The sequence below is a fragment of the Lonchura striata genome, chromosome Z (genome assembly GCF_046129695.1).
Source record: "Lonchura striata isolate bLonStr1 chromosome Z, bLonStr1.mat, whole genome shotgun sequence".
In the NCBI taxonomy this organism is placed as follows: Eukaryota; Metazoa; Chordata; class Aves; order Passeriformes; family Estrildidae; genus Lonchura; species Lonchura striata.
Window position 1 is genome coordinate 48,286,803 of NC_134642.1, and position 26,552 is coordinate 48,313,354.

Sequence of the window (26,552 nt, forward strand, 5' to 3'; positions counted from 1 at the left end):
TAGCTTTGATGAATGATGAGGCTAAGCCAGATCCTGTAGGATGTTTATAGACAGTCTTGGAATTTTACCACTTCTACAATTCTACAGTCTTGGAATTTTACCAGTTCTTAAGCCAGCATCTCACTGTTGGGAATTACTCCTTTTCCTTGCTGCTGTTCAGTTGAAGAAAAACAGAACAGCAACCACTTGGATGAAAATGCTATTAAACTGGTCTTCTGTATGGTCAAGAATTATCTAGATGTTACTGCATCTCTAAGTAAAATCTGAAGTTTGATGTGAAAGCTTAATTTTAGTTAAATATCTGTGGGGCAGATTCTGACTTCACATCTACTAAGAGATCAGCTAATGCCAAGTGAGATTAAAAGCTGTCAGCCTGGTCTCCCTCAGTGAAGACAAAATAACCAGACTATGCTGCTTCTGGGACTTGTGTATTACTCTTGCAACCTCAGTAGTGAGGCATAGACTGGTGCTGTATGTTGTGCAGACAACACAAAACACAGTCTGACCATGCCAGAAGCAACCCTGGATCTGACCTCACTTGGTAAAAATCATCTGTGTGCCTTTGTGTGTGTCTCTGTGTTTCATAGATTTCCTCAACAATCCAAAAAGGTTTGTACTGAGGGTTAAGTAATATGCTTTGACCCTGTTGTTGTGCTTCAAACACAGATATAAAACTAAGCACCATGCAGCATTTTGGTCAGCTCTTCATTATCAATTCCACTCCACAGAGGGATAGGGAGGAGAATCAAAAGTAAAATTTGTAGGTTGAGATAAGAACAGTTTAGTATTTAAAATCAAAGTAAAATACAATAAAAATGGTAAATAATAGACAAAGTAATAATAATAATAATAATATTGTGAAAGAGAAAGACCCAAACAAATTATGCATAAAACAATTCCTCTCTCTGCTCTGACTAATGCCAGACCCTATTGCCACAACCAGAATGGCCACTCTCTGGGTAACTTCCTCAATTTACATAGTGGACATGATGTCTCATGGTATGGAATATCCCTTCAATCAGTTTAGGTCACCTATCCCAGTTGTGTTCCCTCCTGGTTTTGTTTGAGACAGGGAAAAAAGAAGTCCTTGATTTAGGATTAACATGACTCAGCACAACCCAAAACATCAGTGTGTTATCAACACCATTCTCATTCTGAATCAAAAAACATCTACTGGAGAGAAATTAATGCTACCCTCATTGAAATCAGGACACCTATACATGTTCTGAGTAGGACTGAGATGTGACCAGATTTTCCCAATGAAAGAACTATTGTCATACCAATTTTCTGCAGTGTCTTCTTTCTTTCAGCATTTTATCATTTATGACAAGTGCAGCTGATGTCAGTTAAAAGCCTTCTTTTTATTGACTTAATATTGTCCTAAAGTGCCTCTAATTCATAATGGTCAAATTTTTAAAACCTTCCTTGAATACAAAGTTTTAGTAACTGAAGAGTACCATAATCATCATCAGATTTTGGAACTGAAAATCTCTATTAAACATTATGACATTTGCTTCCATGCACTTATAATACATCAGACTAGTAAGCAGTAACAAGGGACAGGTTTTTACTTCTCCAGAGTAAGACAGGCATTGCTATAAAAAATGAAGAAAAAGTCTCTTGGTACACCTATGTATCAGCTTGCTGGCAGTCTCAAAACCTTTCAATCTTCTTAATTTATGTGTTTAAAATAACACTGTTATCATTTTGGTTGGCTAATGTTTCTGCCCAATTTTTTGATAAAACATCATATGGGAAAAATACATATATGTCAGAAAAACTCCTTGCCAAGTTGAGCTGAATTTACTGTATGTTGCCAAAACACGAACCAAACAATTAAAACAGTGCTTAGAAAAGGTTTTGGGAGACAGATTTTTTGAGTGCCCATACTTTTGTAAATGCAATGAGGCGCTGGACTGAATAGAGAATATTACTGAAGAAGGTGCTTTCTCAGTGTGGGTGTATATAGTTGTTTCTTTCTCAGAGCAATCAGCATTTAGGAAACTACCTCCAGCTGGGGAAATGACTGTGTAGCTCCAATGTGGCACTGTTGAGCTGGTTCAGATCAGAGTCAGAGTGCTGCAAACACCGAGCTTGTTGCATATAAGAAGACTGTTGCCTGTCTTTGAATTTTTTGTTTTAAGAGTATGACAAACAAGTGTCAGCCTGAAAATTTTTTATTTCTTTTATTTATTTTTTAAGCTGATCATTTTGGATGGTTTTGGCAAACAGATGCAGGGGAATAACAATTTGCATACTCATTTTAAGCAAGGGTGTTTAGCAGACGGCATGAAAGTGAGAATTGTTCAGTCAGTGCAATTTGAACACAAAGGGAGTGCTCACCATCAGGCATTAAATATCCCAGCTGTTCGCTTGTGAATCACATAAGGCACCTTCTAAGCATTTTTGTCATTATCAACTTACACTCATTACATTGGACAGGAACTGAAGAGATTGAAGTAAATCATGCCATTAGAGTAAAAGTAAGAAGCAGTCACGTGATCCATTTCCAGCTCTCAGTTTATGGACCTGTCTGTTCCTGAGGACATAATATATGTTTTGTGATGCAGCATCCTGAAGCTCCACTTCTCTCAGTGGAAAAAGGATAATTTTCTCCTGTGCAGATAATTTCAAGCTGGTATGAGTGCCTTTTACTGTGCTGCTTTTCCACTCAGGTATAACTTAAGCTCATTGGTTTAATGCAGGTCTTGGAAGACAACTGGCTCACCTTGTGCCAGACCTGAGTCTCTGCAGAGTGAGCCCTCCATCAGCTGCAGCAGGTGGAATTGGCATGACAAACTGTTTTCAAGGTGACAGTGTGATTTTTGTCTTGTAGTGCCTCATAGGAAGGCTGCAAAGCCTCTCATTTCCTGCCATGCTCCCCAAGGTTCCTTCAGGCCCTGTGCCACCAGCAATAAAGCCTGCAACTACAGTGCAGCTCTGCAGTCAGACCTTTTAGAGGTATTGGCCCACCATTAAGAACTCTGCAGGGTATTTGAATCTTTCTTCTGTAATGAAAGGAAAGAGTCACCTTTAGCTGACTTGAAAGCAGTAGATGAAAACTGGCTCAGTTTTTCAAAAACTATAATTGTGACATTCTGCATGGAAAGTTCCACTTGCAAAGATGAATGTTTCATTAATTTTTAAGGATGTGAAACTGTACTGGAACATTAACTAGAGCTTTTGCTGTCTAGCCAATGCACTAATACCATGCAACAGTCATATTATTTTACTCTGTTAAAATAGTCATCAAAAATTTAGCTAAACTTAAAATGGTGAAATATCAAAGTACAATTTTATTCTTATGAGTGATTACTTAGAAGAAATTACTAGTTTTCTCGCTGAAAAATTATTGTGAACTCTTCCTCAAAAGAACCTTGAATAATGTAAATCTCAATCTAAGATGCTGCATAAAAGAGAGTAAATTCTATTATTCATAAACAGTGTTCTTTCTCTGGAAATTATCTCTAAACCTCATTTTTCTCTATTACTACTGAATACCCTGTTGGCAGACAAACAACACCTGGTGGCTAGTTCTGACCACTGTATTAATGCAGTGTTTTCCTCTCTTTCTTTGAAACTAGTTTCTCAGATAATGCTGGAAATAACAGGAGGAAAGAGAGCTGATTGTCTTTTCCCTTACTTGAGATGTTGTGTAGTCATCCATATAGTCCAAGAAAATGCGTTAAACTATCTGACCTAAGGGGAATTTGAATTCCTGGTTTGAATTTCCTAAGGGAAATTATTAAACAAGGCAGGAAGAAGTCAAAAATAGTATTTGTAAAGTTGGCCAGAAGCTTGTTATCTTTGAAAGTTTGCTGAGTACATCTGGTTTCACTAACAGCAATTTTCCTAAATTTTTCGTGTTCTTTTCAGATTTTCAGTTTCTATCTCCTATCCTCTTCTGGTGCAGCATAACCAGTTTTTGCCAGAGAAAAGCAAAGGAACTTGGCAAACTAAGAATGCAGAGTACTGTTGATACATCCAGGAGAAAAGGCCACTGAAGAATTTTAGGGGAGGATTATTATGTTTTACTTGGGAAACTTTTCTGTTAAAAGAAAGTCTGTGTTACTTTGATTTTGGTATTCAGTTCCTTTCTAGAGTCTTAAAAATGAAGAACCACACATGATTTCCACAATAACACTTGGAGTAGGATGGAAGCAGTATATTCCTGAAATGTATATTTTATCAGTTGAATGCCAGTGCAAAAGGCCTTTTGTGTTTATGCTATACCCTTGCATCTTGGGTGCTGCAGAGACCAACTTAAATATTAACTCATTCTGTTAAGTGTAATGACCCCAAGAAAATTAAGGCAAGGATTAAAAAATCCAACAAACCAACAATAAAGCAACCCAGAACATCACAGAATTGGTGCTTTTCATCTCCAGGTGTGGGGAATCCATGTATGATGTACTGCACACTGTAATACAAGCATGAAAGTTAGAAATATCTCTGGGAAAGGCCAGAGGATGATGTGGTTTATATGTGCTAATGTGGGTATCTAACTGTTGTGCAAAACTAATTCAAGAATGTTTTGTAAATCAGGAAATACCACAAAAGAGACACCATCTAATCTGCTGTCTGAGGGAATTTTTTTTCAACCAATCTACAGCATCCTCAGCACTGCATAAAATATCTTCTGTTCCCTTAGTACATTCTACTTGTTTAATTGTGCCATTATTTGTTAGCCTCTTTTGTACTTACTGGCAGGTAGAAATCAAAATTGATTAGACTTTCATAAAGCTAGATTTTTTATTATGTTCATACTTCCTGCAAATATGAGAATGCAGCCTGTGTAGGAGGGAAGAGTACAGCTGCACTGCAGGAAGATATGAAATGCACTTAAGAAAGGTATAATACTACTTCATCCAAACCTACTCATATTCTCCTGCCTTCCTATTTCTGCATTTTAAATATATGTTATCCCTTTTCCAGAAGAACATTCTAGTGGTATTCCGAACTCCTCTGTTATTGAAATAGAAGCCTTGGAAGAAATTTGTTGCTGAAACATATTTTCTGGTTGTCTTATGATGTTATAAATTTTTCTGACCTCTAGTATGAGCATTGCAAATTCTCCAAAATAGATTCTGCCACTGAAAAGTTGCTAAGCAACTAATCCTGTTTGATCTATTGTAGTTCAAATAAATGAAACAGACACATAGAAGAGAGTTTATAAACGTAATGGGTTGTAAAAAAAAAACCAAACCTAAACCCATAAACAAATAGATATATAATGTATTTAATAGCAAAATAAATAACTGAAGGAAAACAAAAGAAAACCACCAAAATCCCCCAGCTCACAAGAAACATTTGAAGACATTTTAAACAAAAGCAGAAAAGGGTCAGCATTGTCACTTCATAGGTCCAGATTAGCTGTCACTTCTGTCCACTCTTTGGCATCCTTAATGGTTGTTTAATATCCTTTTTGTTGGGATAAAAATATTTCCTTGAATGATATAAAAAGTGTTACTTATATAGTTAAAAATAAGATGTTATTCATCTTTCAGATGAGCTGCCATGATTTTTTTTTTTTTTTGATTTAGCTCTAGAGCCAGGGAGAAGCTTTTCTGTGCTTCCATGCTCTACTTTCCACTGTACCTCCCATTGTCCTGTTGTTGCAGTTTGGCCTCTAGAACTGGGCAGTTAAACCCAGAAGGAGGTGGAGATGCAGCTCCTTGCTGAAACTCAGAGGAGGTGCCATTGACCTGGGGTAGCCCTCCAGACACCCATCCTGTTTGCAACCAAATAGCTTTTCCTGTAACTATGCACATTTTTTGTCAGCTAGGGTGATTGTGAGGTTTTTTTTTTCCTATCATGCATTGCCTTTTGCAGGTTCATATGTTTAGATGGATAAAATTTTAGCTTTTATCCTCAGGCCAGGGCCCTGACAGCTTCAGATAGTGCCACAGTTTTCTCCCTTAATTACCTGTGCCTGTGATTTTGAGTCTCAAACTTCGGTAATTTATGGTAATCACTGTAAGATTATCCTTATCACTATAAGCCCTTAGACACTTTCACCTCTATAGCACATTGTGGATTCTTCCCCTCCATGACCAGGACTTCAGTCACAAATTTATTGCACTTTCTTAAGGAAAAGGAAGCTTTTTTGATGATACTGAATCTTCTTGCAGCTTGATTTCAGTTCTTTCAGGCTCCCACAATCACAAATGCCAAGATGTCTGTGGTCTGGTTGTGGTACTTGGTCAAAGCACAAGGATAAGGGGTTCTGTCTGCATCTTTTGGCTACTGCTTGTCTGGGAACAACAAAAGATTTTTTAGGCAGATGTTTTACATCCAAAAGGAAACATCGGTTACAATGTGCTAATTCTTTGTCTCAGTTCATGCTTGCTTCACTTTTCCTAAATCTTGGGTTAGGTTGCTATCTGTTGATTCTTCTCTCTCATTTTATATATATGAGACATGTTTATAGCCCTTTCCTGTTGGTCCTATGGGCAAAAAAAAAGAGGTATAAGGGATACATCAAAACCTTTTAGCTCTTCTGCTGGTAGAAGGATGGCAGGTCTTCTGCTGATAGACTGTCCTGTGGGCTCATCTGCCCAGGATTCATATAAACTCTAATTCTACAAACAGTTACATATTTCTGCACTGATTTATGATCACAGACATGGTTTTTTACTTACAGACTGTAGGCCTGGGAGGTGCCTTTGAGGTGAAATGTTGGTAATACGAAAACAGAAAATAAAACTTCACAGTTGTACTGTGAAGTTATGTATTTATGTATGTGTTGCAAAAGCTACAGAGGTCTTCAAAGTCAGTATTAGAAGGACATTAGAAAACTAAAAAGCAAAAATAATGATTTTAGAAAAGTTAATGGAACACAAAAGAATCCCAGTAGCCTTCTTTCACCATATCCAGTAAGATGTTTGTCCTTTTTAGGCCTGACTCAAAGCTAGAACTTTTCCACTGACTTGTTTGGGTCAAGCCTGTTTTATTTTAGTGTAAAAGCTACTTGATCTAAGATAATACATAAGTCAGGCTAATACATAAGTCAGGATTAAATAACCACCTCAAATCACATCATTTTCTCATTATTATTCACTTGAGAAACAACTTCTGTTCCAGCCTTGTTAAGTTGTTTGACAGAGAAATCAGTCACTCCTCAGAAAAAAAGGAATAGAAATGAGCTATTTCTATTTTCTCCTGGTGTTTATGCACGTTTTCCCTGAAGCACTTACCAGAATGAAAGCTTTTCATCTAACACTTTAATTCTGTGCACCTTTTCCCTGGCACCAAGAAAATAAAATAATAGCAGCACTTAATGAAAGGGAAAAAGCAATCACTGGAGAGGAAACACTCCAGGAGCAGGTAACTCTCACAACTTATTGAATACAGTCAGCATAATTATTAGACCATTTTAATGACTATCATTGCATGTGAACTCTTATAATGGAAATTCCAGGTACTCATCTGGAAAAAGTTTCTCCCATAATGCAGGGAGAAGGAATAGGGATTTACAAAGTAGGGTTTTTTCCTGGTTTGAAAACAAAACCAGTGAGAGACTACAAATCAGAAATACAATTTATTAGGAAAAATGAAAAAGAAAACAAAACACATGCAATAATACAAAATAAAAACCACTGTCAGAATCAGAATACAACCTGACACCCTTTTTGGTCAGGGTGTTGGTAGCAATCCAAATTGGAAAGGCTGCAGTCCTCCTGGAAATCCAGTAGAAAAGGCTGAGTCTGGTGTCCCAAAAACCCAGATTATATCCAGTTAGGAATGCTTGGCTCCTCCCTCTGGGCAGAGCATCTCACAATGGGATGTTATAGTTCTTACCAGTCATGCAGTGACATTCAATAGCCCATTATCAGCAGATGTCTCCAAAGAGGTAGAATTGGTTGTGAAAGATATAAAACTGCCCACTTAATAGAAGACAACTGCCATACAGTTGCCTTTCAATCTGGAATAATTTTTTAAACAGGTTTTCTCTCAGCATGCCAAATGTTATCATTTTAAGGAGATCTTAGGAGTGAAGAGCTGGGCTGAAACTCAGATATGTATGAAATTCTTATGCTTTGCAGATACTATATTTTGCAGTATCTTAAAGAAACTTTTTAGTCTATCAGGTATTTCACTTACCAAACAAATGTCACACTGCTTTCTCCTCTGGTGCTGACCACTCTGGGCTATTCAGTTTGCTACTACTTTGGGAAAGGACAGGTTTTCGTTGCAAAAATCCTTATCCTTTTTGTGCCTTCAGATTTGATCTCACAAAATGTTGTTCATAGACCAGTGAGGAAAGAGTCCCCATTGGTGCAGCATCTGTGTGAGGCTGCGCAGGGAGCAGAAACACATGATGGGCTTAGTATGGGGGATTCTTAGAGCCTCTCTCATGTTATGCCTGCAAACTGTTGTCACCACACTTCTTACCAGCAGTGCTCATGAGGATTGTTCTTCCTGCACTGGGGAGATCATAGCCTGCTTGAAAAGTAATCTGTTGAAGCCAAATGAGTTGAAGATGTATGCCAATACACTTTTGCTTTTTTCTCACCTCATCTAGATCTTGCTTACTCTCATTTCATAGTATCCACTGAACCGGTGTTAATTATTTTCTTGGTGCCTTTCAGATCCATTTCATCCAGAAGAAGGCCCCTGCAGAAAGCAAACACATTATGCTTTCTGCCTTCTTTCAAGCTTCTGCTTTACTCAAATCTGTAGCCCAGTAGGTTTTCATTTCCTGAAGACTTGCAAATGACAGCAAATGACAAACCAGCAAAACTTGTTTGAAGAAAACTTACCAATGCAAGCAAAGTTTTGTGGAGTCATAATTCAAGCAGAACACATGACTTACAGACTTTAGCTCAGTAGTACTGCTGTTCCAGAACAAATGAGCAATTATGTTTCTTGACTAATGAGCAATTATGACTCTTGACTAAAAGTCCTGCATTTAGTTTCTCAGCACTAGGCAGAAATTGTGCTTGATACTCAACTTTTGCTTGAAAGCTGTATATTAGAAATTACCCAGAGACTGGGTGAAAACCATCTGCTTTCCTTTGTAGCATGCACTGCACGCGGACTGTTATTGTGTGATGTTTGGTTTATAGAAACTGACTTTAGTCTTCAGGAAGAACATGTTTTGAAATTTAATTTCTCATGTCAGGGTAAAACTTCTCTTAGGAATTGTTGATCTGTCTTTTGGTGCAAATAATTTAGATTAGTCTTGTCTTGGCAGTAGAGTATACTTTCACAAACCCCAACATGAATGTTTTCTTCATGTAAAACCTCATTCCTGCTGCTTTCTACTAAGAGGACAGCAGGAGTTGTGAGACAATGGAGCAGCAGACTTCAGCTAATCCTGCTGCTGCATTTGCAACATTAGCCCTTGTGTAAACCAGTTAATTCCCACAGTCTGTGTCTATGTCAGCCCAGAGTGCTCAAAAGACTCTGCTATGGGCAGTAATAGAACTTGTTTTAAAACCTGAAGGTCCACATGGAAAAGAGGGTAAAAAGTACATAGCCCACAAACAGTATCATATTGGAGATAATCAGAAGCTTCTCAAGAACTCTGCCCTGAATATGGGGCATGGATATTTTCTAAGTGAGGCTGACATCCAGACCTTGCATTTTTCTGAAAATAAACCAATCCATACATCCACCCATCTATCATAGAACAGCTGGATACCAGAACCATGCCTGTGTGTGAACACAGTGTTCCTAAGTCACTAATTTGAAGATAACCCAGGAGCTTGCCATCAGAACAGAGACAATGGACTGGCTGAAGATGATGAAGCCCCCTGGAACCAAGTGAGAGGCTCAACTTCTGGGCACCTTCCCAATTTGTTATTCAACTATAAAATGCAGGAACCCTCCTGGTATAACCTTCTTCTTGTCCAATTAATATGCTTAAAGGTACCACTCAATATCCTGGGGGGACAATCTGACTTTTCTGTCCAAAGGTGGTCCTGGTTGCAAAACTGATTGAATAAGCACATAGCTAAATCCCTTGTAAGCAGGCATTTAAAGTTATTTGTGCAGAAGAAGTAATGCAGCACAGCCTATTGTACATGGTTAAGCTATTTAAGACACTTTGTGTTTGGTTTATAAAATACATAGTGATGGATTATGCTTGTGCTCGAATGATTTCATAGGAGTGCAGCCAGCTGGGCTATAGGGACTAAGAAGGGCAGAGGTATGAATGTTCTCACTCGACCCAGCTCAAGATGCTACTGCAAGGGCTTTTGCTGCAGAGATAGCTCTCACCATCCAGAAAACAAGCTACCACATTATTTGGAAGATTTGATTTCCTGAGTGAGCATTACCTCTTGCCAAGATCTCAGTAAATTTGTTTTCCTCTTCAACTGGCTTTATGTGAGTGTTTGTGGAACAGCCCTTAGGTCTGAGTCTTCATTTTTTTCACTTTAAACTGGTATTGATCTCTTCAGACATCATGGCTCTCCTGACACAACAATATAACAGCAGACACAAAGCTGACATAGTTCATGAAAAAAATTACAAGAATCCTGTTCTAGATTACTGGCTTCTCTGTCCTCCACCACCCCAGCCATTTTAACTAATCATTTTGCTAGATTTTGTATTGAAGGAGGAAGAGACAATAGCTTTCTCAATGAAAGGAAGTGATTTAATAATAAATGAGGAGGAGCGGAAGAGTTGGGTTAAATTATGCAGCCATTCTGCTGTTACAGTTAGACACCCTCTGATGGGCCTCAGTATTTACAAAGACCCCTGCTGTTCATATAAACAGCCAGAAAACAGAGCCCTCACCCATCCACAGTCTCTCTAAAACAGCATCCTACTCTCCAGAGGGTCTGAGGACTTCCAGTTGAGATGGGTACCAGCTTTTGTCAGCTGAGAGCGGGAACAATGGTGACACTGAACTGGCTGAAGAACAGCCTGTGCAAAGTTTGGTCATGCAGCAAGTACTGTGACAGGTGGTATCTGGAGACGCACTGGTGTCAGCTCTCAGTATCAGCTCCAAAAATTTCTAAAAAAGTTTCTCTTTTCCTGCCAGGAGATGGGGCTTGACCTGGGACCAAGTGAAATATCAACAATCTTGCCTTGCACATGGCATATTCAAATGATGCATTTCACTTCTGAAGATATTTCTTGCTGCTTTCAAAATAGTTGGAAGAGGGAGAAAAAGGAGCACAGAGCTTTAAAAAGAGAGCCAAATGTCTTTCATACCTGCTAATATGTCTTAACCTAAATTGTACCCCAGAAACAAACAAATTAAGCTTTTTACAGAGTGTAGCCAGTGCTTGCCAGGTTGCTAATATTTTATTTAAAAATACAGCCCTGCACATGAGACACAGTAGCTCTGAGACCATCCTGGTAGAGCCAGAAGTTTCCGTTTATTCACAAAATTCACACAAGCAGCTCCACAGACAAACAGGAATATTTATAAAATTTCTTAGCTAATCTGGCCTCTGAGCTATGGTGAGGTGTTTAATCACCTGGTGTCATTATGAAATGTTTTCAGATTATTTGTGAGGTAGCTGAAGAGCTTCATGAATGTCCTGAAAATTTTATGTCTAAACAATGACAAGCAGTAGTCTTACTTTAAATAGTAGCTTTCTGTTGACTTAAAAAACTGAATTCACTTCACCCTTGGTGATAAAAGAACGTGATTAGGGGGTTTCAAGGCCAAACACTTAAACAGCACAGAGTGTCAGAATTATGTCTCCAATCTCATTTCAGCTGCCACTTTATATCTTCTGATACTGTAATTACATGTACACTTGTTTTTCTTCAAAGTAACCCATGACCAGTTGGTGCTTCGTTATATGAGCAGTTATTTGACATTTATTTTATCTTTGTTGTACACATTTCAAACTCTACTGTGAAGACAGAATAATTAATTTCTTCACAGGCCTTTTAAAAGTCTGTCAATGTGTCACTCTTTCTAGATGCTTTAAACATAAAACATATTTCTGAGGGCTTCTTGGTCTCTGACCACTCTGCTTGTCAGAGAGCCGAGTCCTCAGAAGCCGGATAGCGTAATGAAATCTTCCTCTATGAAGGCGGGACGACTCACAGGCGGCTTTAATTCCAGGAGGGTTTATTGAGGAACAGCAATTCAGGGAGCGAAGGGAAAACAACCTCTCCGGGAGGGAGCTCGCTCTGAGAGCCCCGAACAGGGGGTGGAATCGGGATTATAACTGGGACAAGAGAGGGAGGGTCCAGGCATGAAGCGTTCAGTGAAGGAAGGCTTCGGGGGCAGAGTCAGGGTCGAGTGGCAGGGTTACAACCAATGAGGGTAAGGGGAAGGAGCGGCTTCAGGGAAGGAACCAATGGGGGTATAAAGAACAAAGAATTTTCTAGAACCAAGGGATGACAGACATACTGATTAACAAGGGGAAGGGATGACAAAATGATTGACAACAGGGGAGGCGGGGAACTACACACCTGTTACCTCCCAGGGTAGTTCGGGGGGACAGTTTCCCAAGTCCCCTCCCACATCTCCCCCGTTTTTGTTAATTAAATAAATATTTGCCAAAGTCTTGGTAAGCGTCTTTTTGAAGATGGTTAAGGCAACTGAAATGAGAAGGATAATTATGAAAATCCAAAAGAGTCCTTTTAAAATGGAGGCTGCCCACCCGGGAATGCCCCACTGCATCAATAGTTTGTGGACGGGGTCCACAGCCGAAGTTTCCGTTTTGATGTCCTGTACTTCGGTCCGGATCCGCTGGATGTTGGCTTGGATGGAAGTGCTCCGTGATGTTAAATTGAAGCAACACAATCCTTCGAAGTCCTCGCAGCTGTGGCCATGGGCGAGCAGCAGGAAATCAATAGCCGCTCTGTTTTGTAATGTGGCTTGCCTGGTGGTTTGCTGGTCTGCCAGAAGATCGGAGAGGGCGGCAGACGAGGCGTTGGCATGCTTGCTTATCCAACACTCCAGGTGAGAAAGCTCCCCGAGGGCCTTAGCTGCTGCATACCATGGTAAAAAGATGGATACAGCGACCCTCTTTGTTTTTCCCCAATCGTAAATTTCGGAGTCACAATTTTCGTCGAATTGAGCATATGATCTTTTGGTGCGTGCCAATTGTCTTTCTTTTTTCCAATCTAGAATTTGAGTTCTGTTTGGAGTGAGGGTAGCAAGCTTGCCAAGGCTGCATGGGCCTCCCTGGAGCCGAGATGGAATTCCCGACCATACTCTGTCCCCACAGATAAGAAACATCCCCCTGGGCAATGTCTTGGGAAGAGTGGATGAAACCGAAATCACCTGGCTAGTATAATTGCACCAGATTTGGCTGTTATATTTTTTACTGATAGGTGTTACATCTTTCCGGTATGTGTCTTTGGCCAAGTCAATTCCGTGCCAATTTTGACTTGGCCTCCTATAATAGAATTTGACACAATATCTAGCTGTGGAGGACCCCAGTAAGTCCAATTCTTGGGGTTCCTCTTTGCTGTTGGGCAAAATTTTGGTCCACTCATCCCAAGTATCGACCGGGTTAGGCCTCCTACCCGTGGTTCGGAGCAGGTCGGAATTGGATACCGGCCAATCATCAGCTACCAAGGGGACCCCCACCAGGCAAGTGGACAGGGGATTGTCCACGTTGCCCATGGCCAGACATAGGTTATCCTGCTGCAAGGACTTTGCCAGCGTGATCCAGACGTTTTCTTTCGGCTGTGGTACCACCCAGCCATCTGCTACATGCAGCCACAGGAGGATGGAAAGCGTGGCTGCAACCAGCTGGGCGCAGTGGGACATCTTCTGTTGTTCCTTTTGGGTGAATGATGTTCTGGCAGCCATCCTAGTACTAAAATTAAACAAAACAATATTACCAACATACATTTGGTTCCCTCCCCTCCCCCAGCTCCCCCTTTTGGGTTAAAATAAAAATAAATTTCAGGACAGAGGGGTAAAGGGATGACGGGTTAGGTATGAGGGTAGAGGGAACGGCACAGGAGGGGATGGGGTGGCGGAAGTTGTTAAGTCCTGCAGAGGTAGGTATGTCCTTGTAATGAGGACCCGGGAGACGATGTTGGGTGGTCTTCCGGTCCTCTTCTTTTTTCTCCGTCGCCACGCCACTGCATTATCTGGTGGTGATTGTGATGGGGTCGCTGGGTTGCTCCTCGCTGGGGGGTCCGTGGTAGTGCTCTCCAGGTACAGTTTGACGTATTTTCCAGGAATCCATTTGGGACCCTGGGCTGTGGAAACACAAGCGTACCCTCTCCCCCACGTTATCAGAGGGTACGGCCCTGAGATGATTTTTGATTCTGGGTCTCTGATGAGGACTGGCGGACGCTCTTTCAAAACTTCCCTGGTGTTATTGCAAAAGTGTCTGAGTGCAGGGGGATTCGGCTCCCGGTCAGAACAATTTAAGAAATTAAGAACATAAAGTGCCTTGCATAATCTTTCAACTGGTGTCATGGCCAGAGCCGAATCGTGTTGTTGTTCTAGCAGCCTTTTTAACTCTTTGTGGGAGCGTTCCACTATTGCCTGTCCTGTGGGGTTATGGGGAATGCCGGTGGAATGGGCAATTCCCCATTGTTGTAGAAATTGTGCGAATCTTGTCGAGGTGAATCCAGGCCCATTGTCCGTTTTGATGGCTTTTGGGACTCCTAATGTGGCAAATGCCATGAATAGATGTTTGATGATATCTTTTGTTTTCTCACCAGTGTGGAGTGACGCGAACACGGCCCCAGAAAATGTGTCTATGGACACATGCAGGTATTTCAGGCGGCCAAAAGGATTATAGTGAGTGATGTCTGTTTGCCACAGCTCCAATGCTGCCAACCCTCGGGGGTTTATCCCCGTTGGCAGCGGTGGAAGGGCGAAGGACTGACAGCTTGGGCATGTGGCTAGTATGGCTTTGGCTTGTTCTTTTGATATTTTAAATTGTCGTGCAAGGGCAGGTGCATTTTGATGGAAAAACGCATGGCTGAGCCTTGCCTGTGCAAAGATGTCTGGTAAGGTTAATGAAAGTGCAGGTGCAGAGTAATGAGATGTCATTGCAAGGAGGTCGGCCATCTGGTTCCCCTCTGCAATAGCTCCTGGCAGGTCTGTGTGAGCCCGGACGTGCATAACATAATAGAGTTGCTCTCGGTGGGAGATTAGCCAGATTAATTCCGTGAGCAAATCGAATAACTGTTTGTTTTGAACTTCTTTGAGCAGGGCGTGCTCTGCCCGTTCTGCTACCCCGGCAACATAAGCCGAATCTGTTACCAGATTGAAAGGTTGCTGAAATTTTTTGAATGCTCTCACGACCGCAGCAAGTTCTGCGATCTGAGGGGAACCCTCAACCAGTTGGATGTCAGACTCCCACTTCTGACTCTCCGGGTCCTTCCAAGTGATCACCGATTTGTGGGATTTTCCCGACCCATCAGTGAACACCGTGAGAGCACCTTTAATAGGTGTTTTATTTTTGAATGACTTTGGGGCCAAATATAACGTGTCTTTGAATATTTTATGTTTAGGGTAATGAATGGAAATCTGTCCAGGGTAACTGTCTAAAGCAATTTGCAAACTTTCGTTTGTCTGAAGCAGGGATTCCAATTGTTCCAAATTAAGAGGTAGGTAAATGCACGCCGGGTCACACCCTGCAAGGGTCCGGAGGCGTTGTCTGGCCTTTATTATTATTCTAGCCATCAACTCTGCAGGAGTTGAAATAGTTTTCGCTGGCTGGTGCGGGAGAAACAGCCACTCAATGATAAGGAGTGGGTCCTTCCGCCCAGCGTCCCATTGAAAAAGCAGACCATGGAAGTTTGGGCACTTACCCAGTATGGCAAAGGTGACGGGAAGGAGCCGATCCACACGGTGGGCCTGACGGGATCGTATGGCCTCAGCGACTCTCTCCAGGGCTCCTTTGGCGGCAGGTGTTAGCTCGCGAGGGGAAGCTAGGTCGCCATCTCCTCGTAGCAGGTTGAAGAGCGGCGCCAGCTCCTCCGTGGTGAGTCCCAGGAGAGGTCGGATCCACGTGATGGTACCGCAGATCTGCTGGAGATCCCGCAGGGTCCGTGGGTCGTCTTTGACGGTGACAGATTGGGGCGCGACAGTCCTTCCCGTAATGTGAAAGCCCAAATACTTCCATGGCGCTGACAGCTGGATCTTTTCTTCAGCAATTTCAAACCCTGCAGCTTTAATGGCCTTAACAGTCTTGGAAAGTGTGATCTGCAGATAAGCTTGTGTTTCAGCGCAGATCAAGACATCATCCATATAATGCAGGATGATCGCTTCAGGGAACAGCTTCCTGATCGGCGAAAGCACCTGGGCCACAAAAGTTTGGCAGATCACTGGAGAATTTTTCATTCCCTGGGGCAAAGTGGTCCATTGGTACCTCTTATAAGGCTCCGCCCTATTGATGGAAGGGACGGAGAACGCGAATCTGGGGGCATCTCCGGGATACAATGGGATGTTGAAAAAGCAGTCCTTGATGTCAATGACTGCGAGCTGCCAATCCCGGGGAAGCATGGAGGGTGAGGGAAGGCCAGGCTGCAGGGGGCCCATGTCCTCGATTACCTCATTGACCCTGCGCAGGTCTTGGAGCAGGCGCCATTTGTCTTTGCCAGGTTTTTTAATAACAAAGACAGGAGTGTTCCAGGGGCTGGTGGAGGGTATTAAATGCCCCAGGCGGACCTGCTCCTCTACTAATTCATGGAGCGCTTTTAATTTCTCCTCCACAAGGGGCCACTGGTCCACCCACACTGGAACATCGGTCTTCCAATTCAGCGGTGGGGAGGTGCGCTCCGCAGTGGCCCATACTAAAAATCCCATGCAGGGCTAGGGATATCGAGGCGGGCACCCCATTGGGACAAAACGTCCCTGCCTAATAACATGATGTTAGATGAAACAACAAAAGGCCGAATGGTGGCAATCTGTCCCTCAGGGCCCTCCACACTTACCAGGTGTTTGCTGCGCATGGAGTTGACAGCTCCTCCCACTCCGGAGATTGTGCCACAAGGGGGCACCAACTCCCAGTCACGGGGCCACTTTGACCGGGGAATGATGGTGACGTCTGCCCTGGTGTCCGCCATCAGGTCCAGTTTGATGGACTTTCCCTGAAGCGATAAAACAGTCTCAATCATTGGTCTGGATTTGCAAACATTTTGTGTGAGGAAGACAAAATTGTCTTCCCCGGAGTCATGTCCAGCGAAATAGTCCTGTACTGGTGGATCGGTGAGGTCGGCCACGTCGAGGAGGTACATGGCAGCGAAGGGGAACCCCTTGGTGATGGTGCAAGGTGGTTGATGGCAGACGACCGAGACGGTGACCTCGGACCCCGGCTGAAAACACACCACTTCAGGAACGACGGTAACACGGTCTGGTGTGAGCCTGCAATCTCCGAGTATTAACACTGTCACCTCACAATTGCGGTAAGGGGGTTCCAGGAACCCAGCGGGAACTCTCACCAGGTCCTCATCCTGGAGAGTCACAGTGATGGAGCTTTTGAGGACCCGGTGAGTGTCTGAATCTAAGTTGCGGGTTCTACGGAAGAGGCGGAGCCCGTCGTCGTGGCTCCGCCAACCCTCCGGAACTGTCCGCTGGGCCACCGGTCCTCCCGGATGGTGGGGAGGCCTGGGCGCTGTGAGGGGCCACTTGTTGTCCTCGCGCGGCCCCTCCCCGCGCTCCGTGACCCGTTTCCCGCCTGCTGATGGTAGGGCATCGGGTTCCTGGGTATTGGTCTTGGGGAGGGCGTGTACGAGTAGTGTGGTTGCTCCGGGGGCCAGTATGGGCAGTTGGCTTGTATGTGGCCCATCTGGCCACACCCGAAGCACCGGATGGTGTTCATCGTCAACATCGCCTCCCCAATCCCCTTACTTACTGCAAGGGCGACAGTGGTCTCGGTGGAGGCGGCTTTCGTGCAGGCCTCCACCATCTGTGCGATGGTGGGTTCGGGGTCCTGAGGTAAAGTCCTTAATATCTTCTTTGTTTCGGCTGTCGCGTTGGTCATGGCCATCTTTCTCAGGAGCTCTTCCCTCGCTGCAGGATGGTCTATCTGCCGGTCGATGGCCTCCCTCAGCCGGTCCACGAATTTTATGAAAGATTCCTCTGGGCCCTGGGTAATAGCTGAAAAGTTCTGGAGCGGGGTTTTCCCATCGGGGATTTTTAACAGTGCCGCTCGGCCAGCCTCCTTGATGTCATCTAGGACCTCCGTGGGTAACAGTATTTGGTCCTCTGGCTGGCTGAACTCCCCCTCCCCTGCCAGGGCTTCTATGGCTTCCTCTCCCTCTCCAATTGCCTCCGCTAAATTGTGTTTTTTCAGAAGAGGCTTGAGGAGCTTTCTCCATTGAATGTCCCACAATAAAAGCTCGGTGGGAGTGAGCAGGGACTTGGCAATATATTTAACGTCATGCTGGACCAATGTATGGCCCGAGAAAGCGAGGTCCAATACATTCTTAAAGAAAGGAGAGTCTCGACCATAGTCTTTGGCAGCCTTCCTCAGTTCTTTAATCTCCACATATGGAAGTTGCTCCCAGTGTGGCCGCTGCCCCCTGGTCCTCACCACAGGTGCTGCGAACGGCCCCAGATCTCTTGCGAATTCCAAATCCCCATCCTTAATTGCCTCTGCCGTGATCCGGGCCCACCCACCTCCCGGCCTAGGTGTGGGCCGGGGGCTGTCGCTGTCCTCATCCTCATCGGAGGACGAGGCAGGACGGGCAAGGGCTCGGACCTTCCCCTTGGCCGGTGGGCTTCGGTGGCATGAAGCCCGGCAGGCCAAGATGGCCTGCTTCCGGCCAGGCCGACTTCCGGTTCCGGTGGCGTGGGAACCCGAAGAGGCATGAGGGGAGGCGTGGCCAGGCTCACCCACCGGGGTGTGGCATTCCGGCAGGGGGTTCCCTCCCACCGGGGCGTGCCCTTCCTGCAGGCCGGTCCCTCCCGCCGGGGGCCCACCCAGGGGTGTGGCCATGGGGGCTGGAGGGGCGGGTCCCGACGACGTAACAATCGACGCGGTGGTAGGGGCGGGACCCGACGCAGGGGCGGCACTCGACGGGGGTGGAGCCTGAGGGGGACTGGCAGGGGCCCGAAGGGAGTGAGGAGGTGGAGAGGAGGCGCCATTTTGTCCCTCGGTGGCGGGCTGCTCGGCCATGTGGCCGGCGCCATTTTGTGAGGTGTGGTGACAGAGATCAGGAATCGAATAACATGGTTTTAAACTGGGTACAGGGGTTTGAGGGCTTTGGGGAGAGGAAAGAGTCGCACTGGGATGGCCAGTCCCAGGACGAGGAGAGGACAGAGTGGGGCGGGGAGCAGCAGGGAGACGGTGGCAGCCCTGTGCCTGGTTATGGCAGGGTCTGCTGCCCGACCCACCCTTAGGGGAAACCGAGTTAGGAGTGGGGGGGGCGGGATGAGGGTTAGGAGAACCGGGGACCCAACTCTCACCCTTTTGTTTAAATAAAGTGTAAATAGAATGAAAAAGTGGAAAAAAATGCCCCACAGAAAAATTCCCCTTTACTTGTAATGCGTATAACAGTTTCCCAACATTTCCCCAGAAAATAAGAGAAGAAAAATCATCCCTGGAGGTGTCAGGGAAGTTATCGAAAATAAGATTAACAAAAGCCTTAAGGTCCCTCTTTTTAAAAGAAATGTTCCCCAAAACAAGGGAGGATTTAACGTGGAGGTAAAAATCCCGCCGGGCAGGAGACAGGTGATTGCCCATTCTCACTGCAGAAAAAAGGAAATCCCCAAAGAGACAAAGAGAGAAACGAAAAGGAAAAGAGACAGGGTCGGGTGCCAGACAGGGCACCAGGAACTCACCACAAAGAAGACCGCTGTCAAAACGAAAAAGCCTCTGAGGGGAGAGGAAGCGCTGCAGATCTCGTCCCGTTCGGAGTCTGCTCCCAAACTCGAAGTCGAACCAGTACGAGGTGTCTGCAGCCCGCGAGGTAGGCGATCTTCTTCAACGAAGAGCAGCCGCTCGTGGAACTGGCGGCGAACGGCGCTTTTAGTCCTCGGGCAGCCGGATCGCAGAGCCGAGGGAGCCGAGGAGACGCTCTGCGGCTGACTCCTGAGAGGGGCCAGTCTGTTCGGGCGCCAGTTGAGGGCTTCTTGGTCTCTGACCACTCTGCTTGTCAGAGAGCCGAGTCCTCAGAAGCCGGATAGCGTAATGAAATCTTCCTCTATGAAGGCGGGACGACTCACAGGCGGCTTTAATTCCAGGAGGGTTTATTGAGGAACAGCAATTCAGGGAGCGAAGGGAAAACAACCTCTCCGGGAGGGAGCTCGCTCTGAGAGCCCCGAACAGGGGGCGGAATCGGGATTATAACTGGGACAAGAGAGGGAGGGTCCAGGCATGAAGCGTTCAGTGAAGGAAGGCTTCGGGGGCAGAGTCAGGGTCGAGTGGCAGGGTTACAACCAATGAGGGTAAGGGGAAGGAGCGGCTTCAGGGAAGGAACCAATGGGGGTATAAAGAACAAAGAATTTTCTAGAACCAAGGGATGACAGACATACTGATTAACAAGGGGAAGGGATGACAAAATGATTGACAACAGGGGAGGCGGGGAACTACACACCTGTTACCTCCCAGGGTAGTTCGGGGGGACAGTTTCCCAAGTCCCCTCCCACATATTTCTGTGAATTAAAAGGAGTATTTGAATTGTTTCACTGATGGAGGATGATTTCAACAGCAACTAGAAAAACACTTGTGGTACAATTTTTGTGGTTACAAAGTGGTTCACAGGAACTCTGAAGCTGAAATGCAACTCCTCGGGGCAGTATTAAGAGTGCAAATGAAGAAACCTCCCTGATACACCTACAATCATTCATCTCGTTACACCGAGCTCTCTGTCAGCCAAACAGCTCAGCACACTGGGGAACCCAAATGAATATTTGATGCTGATCTTATTACAACTCTGATTTCTGTACACCCAGTTCTTCAATCTCAAGTAGTGCTCCTGTATTCTTCTATTTTTGCCCTTCATCAAATTGTCCAAATATTCTCCAAATTGTGTCCTGAAAGAAAAAAAAAAAACAAACCAAATTAAAATATGTGACTTTACTGTGACCAAATGCCTTGAAAGAAGTGGACTCCTCCTACATCAGGTTGGTAACAGCAAAACAGCCTAGATCATACCCACCTGTAAATTATAACAATTTTGCTTCATATTATATATTAGCATTACAGCAAATATATGGACATGTGTTGAGTTAAAAGAAATTATTTTATATAGCTTAGTAGTTAATATTTCTTAACTAAACTCAAGGTCTTAGTGTTAGTGTAGTAGATAGGGACAGGCGAACGGAAGATTTCGGGATGTGACGGAAAGAAAGACCCCCATCCCCCTCTCACCCTGCAACATGTTATCCATTACCCCAAAGAATGTAACCACACCTAACCCAGTAGTTTTCCACTCCTGACTAACCCTAGAGACCCTACCAACCCCTCCTGACGTAGCAGAGTCCCCCAAGACTATTTAAACCCATGAGATAAGATAATAAACGCTTTTGACCGTCCACCACATTGGTGCCTGCATGTGTCGTTAGACCGAGTGGCCCAGGGGAGACTGGGCTGCCGTGCTGTTCCTTGCAACCAGGTCGCTGTTGTCTCCCATGAAGGCAACATGTTAGTATTCCTGGAATGATTTAATCTCTCAAGATCATAGACTGAATATTTGTTGTGATGTGATGTATATTTTTATGAGAAAACCTGTTTTCCCCCATTGCTTTTATATTTTTTTTTCTTTTTTTGAGAATTCTAATTTGACCATCTAGTCATATTATTAATACTAATAATGATGACAACAACAATAATTGTCACCTCACCATCCATTAGGAAAATTGATGCCACAGGTAAATCAACTACTTCCTTGAGAATCTTACTCCAATTCTTAATAAACCTTTCAATGTAAGAAGTTTTTCCTATATGCCTTTATTCTTTTACTCTTTGCTTCAGTGCCTCTTTCTATCTTATGTTGTAATCTAGTTCTACTGAACTAGGTGGACTTTTGTTCTGGGCTTTTAAGGCAAATCCTGCATCATATGTTTATAAGCTTATTATAAAATAATTGCTATCTAGATAAAAAAATCATGCTTCTCTTTTATTTTCATAGGGTGCAAACAGAGATACTGTTAAATTATGACTTCCTTTCTCTGATGGTTAGACATCACTAGCTTCTAGCTAAATCTGGTGGACAGTTTTCCTTTCTATGATTCAGTCTTCAGCTAACAATGGCATATGGTTATCCACCTTGTGGTGAACTCTAGCAGCTAAAAAATATTTCTCTTCCTTGACAAAAGAGTTAATGCATGTGTCTAATTACATTTCATAATGTATTTTCATAAGGTTTCTCCCATACAGAAAGAAAATACTTGTCATGGATGATAGATGAGGTGTATTCCCTGGTTAGCTGTTGAAGTCGCTGGTACTTATTCTGCTTCATCTGCACTATTTTTGAGATGTAAATCCAAACAAAAATTTATGTTGGTCTCGGATTTCTCATTAAATACAATGCTTAAAAAGAGGAGCAGAAGATGTATGTACATCTGGTCAGAAATACCGTCATGTAAAAATACCAAAAATTGCCTGGATAGAGTAGTAATTCTGGATAGAGTAGTAATTCAAGAATAATAGTAATATTAGCAATTTTGAAAGTAATAGTAATAGTAAAATATTGTAATTCTAGTAATCCTTGTGATAGCAATAGTAACTGCTGGTGTCCCAGGCACGGTTTTTTGTAGGACAGCAGACAGACATACCAGAGTCTTAGTTTTGATTCTTTCCTGTCTTAGGGGATATATGGGTCTTCAGCTGTGTTAGACTGTGGCTAAGAAAGATTTTGCCACTGTCTTAAGCAGAGGCAGAGATTCCCTCTTGAACTTTTTAGTCAAAATTTTCTATTGCATTTATCTGCTGTATTAGGCTGAGACCTTATATCAAAAACAGGACAGGAGCTCAGATCCCTTGAAAACCTTGAAAATGTGCCAGAGTTCCTAGTTTATTTATGCCTGTTTGCTTAGGCTGTAGACTGATTAGGGTAAAATAAAATAAAATAATAATTGTTCATTCAGAGGGTTGTGTCAGGTATTTGTTCAGGAGATTCGTGTGAATGCACATTTTTCTTCTATTACTTACTGGGATTTTCATCTGTAGATTGTAGCTATCTGTGAGACTGCTGTGATTAGAGCTAAGCTCTGTTCTTAGAAGCATTCAAAGCAGCTACTTCCCTGCAGCATCAAAGCACTGGGAATCAACATGCTAGCAACTAATGTCTTGAGGAGTTGCACAGTTTCTAGTATCTTCAGTGTGGTTTTTTTCATAGGGCCCCAGACACTAAGACAGTTGGATGTAATTTCATCCTTGCCTTGCTTCAGCATAAGCTAATTAGGAAGCTCATTATTTATTTGGCACAAATTTAGCATAACAAATCAATTTAACAGGGCACAAGAGACAAAGTAATTTAAAATGAAAGTCAGAATCAAGATGAAATAGCAAGATGGAATATTTTAATTTCTAATAATGCACTAACATCCTAATGGCTCTGTGGGTCTTGGTGTTTCTGACACAGATAGGTTAGCACCAACCTCCCAGAGAAAGGTGGGGTCACTGATCACTCTTTTCTCTTCTAGGTGGTACCACCTCCCCTCCCATCACTCCCATCCAGTGTCACTATGCCACAATACTCTAAACAAGATGGACAACCTGAAAGAGGGAAATTCTATGACTTGAATAGAATCAAATAGCTGGAAATTATAATTAATGAAAATATTTTGATTAAGTTACCCAACGATAAATGCTTCAGTGATCCCTATTCAAGCTGGGTTGGAAACAGATTTGTTGGGCTGATGTGGAACCCTGGTAACCTACACACCATCCCTAGGATTAGTTTTTCTATAATCATGAGCATTTTGTTTTGAACTTAGAAGGTTTGTGATGAGTTTTAAAAAAAAATTATTGATTTTTTTATTGCTTTACTTAACCTTAAAAATTAGTTGCCAAGGTTAGTGTAGAGCAAAATGCTCTGCTAATGTAAATATCTTTGAAGTCAATATAATTATATTCATTATCACTGGGGGAAAGTGGGCTCCATCTATTTTAGAAATTTCACATAACGTGTCTACCACAGATTTAACTACTGCATGATTTATGAGATTTTGGGACAGTGCATTTTCCAGCCAGGTGGAACCTGGAAGGTTTACTTGTCTGTTCAAAGCATGTGGCAGTTGTAAATATCCTTCTCACTTTCCCAATAGCTTTGATTCATTAGAAAAGGGACAATAAGACTTAATTTGAGAGATGTTGCACATGAGGTACAGAAAAAATACTTAGTCTGTGCTGAAATCCTACACAATTATGTGTAATTTCCTGGATTAAAGATTAAAGTTGTTGTGCTTTCTGCGGATAAATTTGTCTGATGCTTTTTTACTCCTACTTACCTCATCAAGTCCTAGCACTAAGCCCTGGGCTGGATCCAGAGCAGGTGCAAAAACAGAACAGAGGATCTACACAGACTAACACAATTCGGATAGGACTGGAGAGAGGTGAAACAGTGGAAGGGATCATCAGGAATACTTAGTGCTCAGTGCTGTAGTGTGATAGTGGTATTTTGTACCATTCAGAGATCCTTCCAGAGATGGAGGCATATCCACTGCTGCAGATTTCATGTGCTGAAGCCAGTGAGGAACAGTGTAAGGACTTGCTTGCCTCTCTTGCTAGAAAAGTCTGATCTCAGTTTGAGGTTCCTAATTTCTAAAGCTGTCCAGAAATGTGACATGTCTGTTATCTACATATTGTATCTGTGATTAATAAAATTAAATTGATACAAATTCTTTGGCATTCACAGTGGTTTATATTTCACAGGTAGCAGAAACATTCTGAGAAGTCATATCCTTATTCAAATATTAGAAACTCTTGCTACGATTCAGTAAGAATATATAAATACAGTGAGCAGAATGAGTCTCAGCTGAGATCTTGAGTATTCAGGTACCTATAGGGCAGAATTTGAAGCAGATGCCTTTCTCTATTCTGTTTAGGAGTGTGGAGGGTAAGAAAGGTCTTCAAGCAATCTTTGCAAATATAGTAACCTGTTCCTGACCAGATTTTCTCCACAGTTTAACCAGATTTTTGACTGCTTTCATTTATAGATTTTTCCATATTGTAAGGAAGAAGAAAGGCATGGTGTACTTACTACCTTTCATGAAAGACAAATGAGAGGACTTTTTCTGAAAGTCATCTGTATTTGGGTGATGATTTCTCAGAGAAAATTTTACATGTTTTTTCTTCCTTTTTTTTTCTTCTTTTTTTTTTTTAAACATTTTTTATTTTATTTTTACTTAGGTGTTCCAGATTGGAAAGAAATTACCTCAAGATAAGCAAAAAAAAAAAGATCCACAAAACAGAAAAATGAAACTATTTTACCCCGTTGCTCTTTCCTCTGACAATACCTGTATTTTGTGATTTTACACATACATTCCTTGCTAGAGAGTGCTTACACTGACTTATAAAAAGGTACATAAAGTGCGAAAGACATTTTCAGATACAATAGTAAGCTGCAAACGACACAGCAATTTCACCACCATCTCTCCATTAGCTTTCATGTTTGCGCATGTAAAGAGAAAAGGAGGGTCTACACAGTGCTGTTGCAGGCAGTTAAGAGGCTTGTAATTCCTGACTGTTGCTAATCTGTCCATGAAACTGAAACTGTAATTGTCATTGGGGAGCCAAGGAAGGATTCGATTCTGTAGCAGAGGTGGGAAATGGTCATGATCCCCCAGGTGAAGAGTTTTTTGTTAGAGAAGAATAACATTCCACTATCATTAAAGCCTGCATGTTTTGGGCGGGGGGGGGAGGGGGGGGAGCGGGGAGAGGTGGGAGCAAGGAAGGGAAGGGAAGGGAAGGGAAGGGAAGGGAAGGGAAGGGAAGGGAAGGGAAGGGAAGGGAAGGGAAGGGAAGGGAAGGGAAGGGAAGGGAAGGGAAGGGAAGGGAAGGGAAGGGAAGGGAAGGGAAGGGAAGGGAAGGGAAGGGAAGGGAAGGGAAGGGAAGGGAAGGGAAGGGAAGGGAAGGGAAGGGAAGGGAAGGGAAGGGAAGTTTAAGATTCCAAGAACAAGGAAACTGCCAGCAGAGAGAGTAATAGCCACATTGCAGGGAAGCCACATCATTAGTATGTAAAATAATTCTGCATTACTTGTTTCCTAGGATTGCCAGCCTGGTGTTTTCTCAGCCCAAGAATACCTTTATCCACAGTCTTGAGTAATTTTGAGTGGCCCAGGACTCATGTGCTGATACCAGGAGTAGATGCAGGCCCACACACAGCACTTTCTTGACTGACTCTTGTGGTAATGCACTGAATCCTACCTATAACATTACAGGTTTCCTTCTGAGATATATTTAGGTATAGTGACTTGCTTCTCAAGATTTCAGTGCAGATACACACATAGATAGATGCAGATATATACATGAAATTTGTCTGAAAAGGTCCAAATTATTCCTAATTGGTTCTGAGTAAAACAAAGAAGCTACAAGTGGTGTTTTTTCTGGATTAATCTACCAAAAATATACAGGCACTTGAATAAGCAAATAACCTTTTTGTGTATGAAGACCCTTCTCAGTGACCTAGATCAGAAACAATCACCATTGATTTAGATAATGTAAGGGCACACAGAAATACGAATGTCCAAAGAGAGTTTTAGTTTT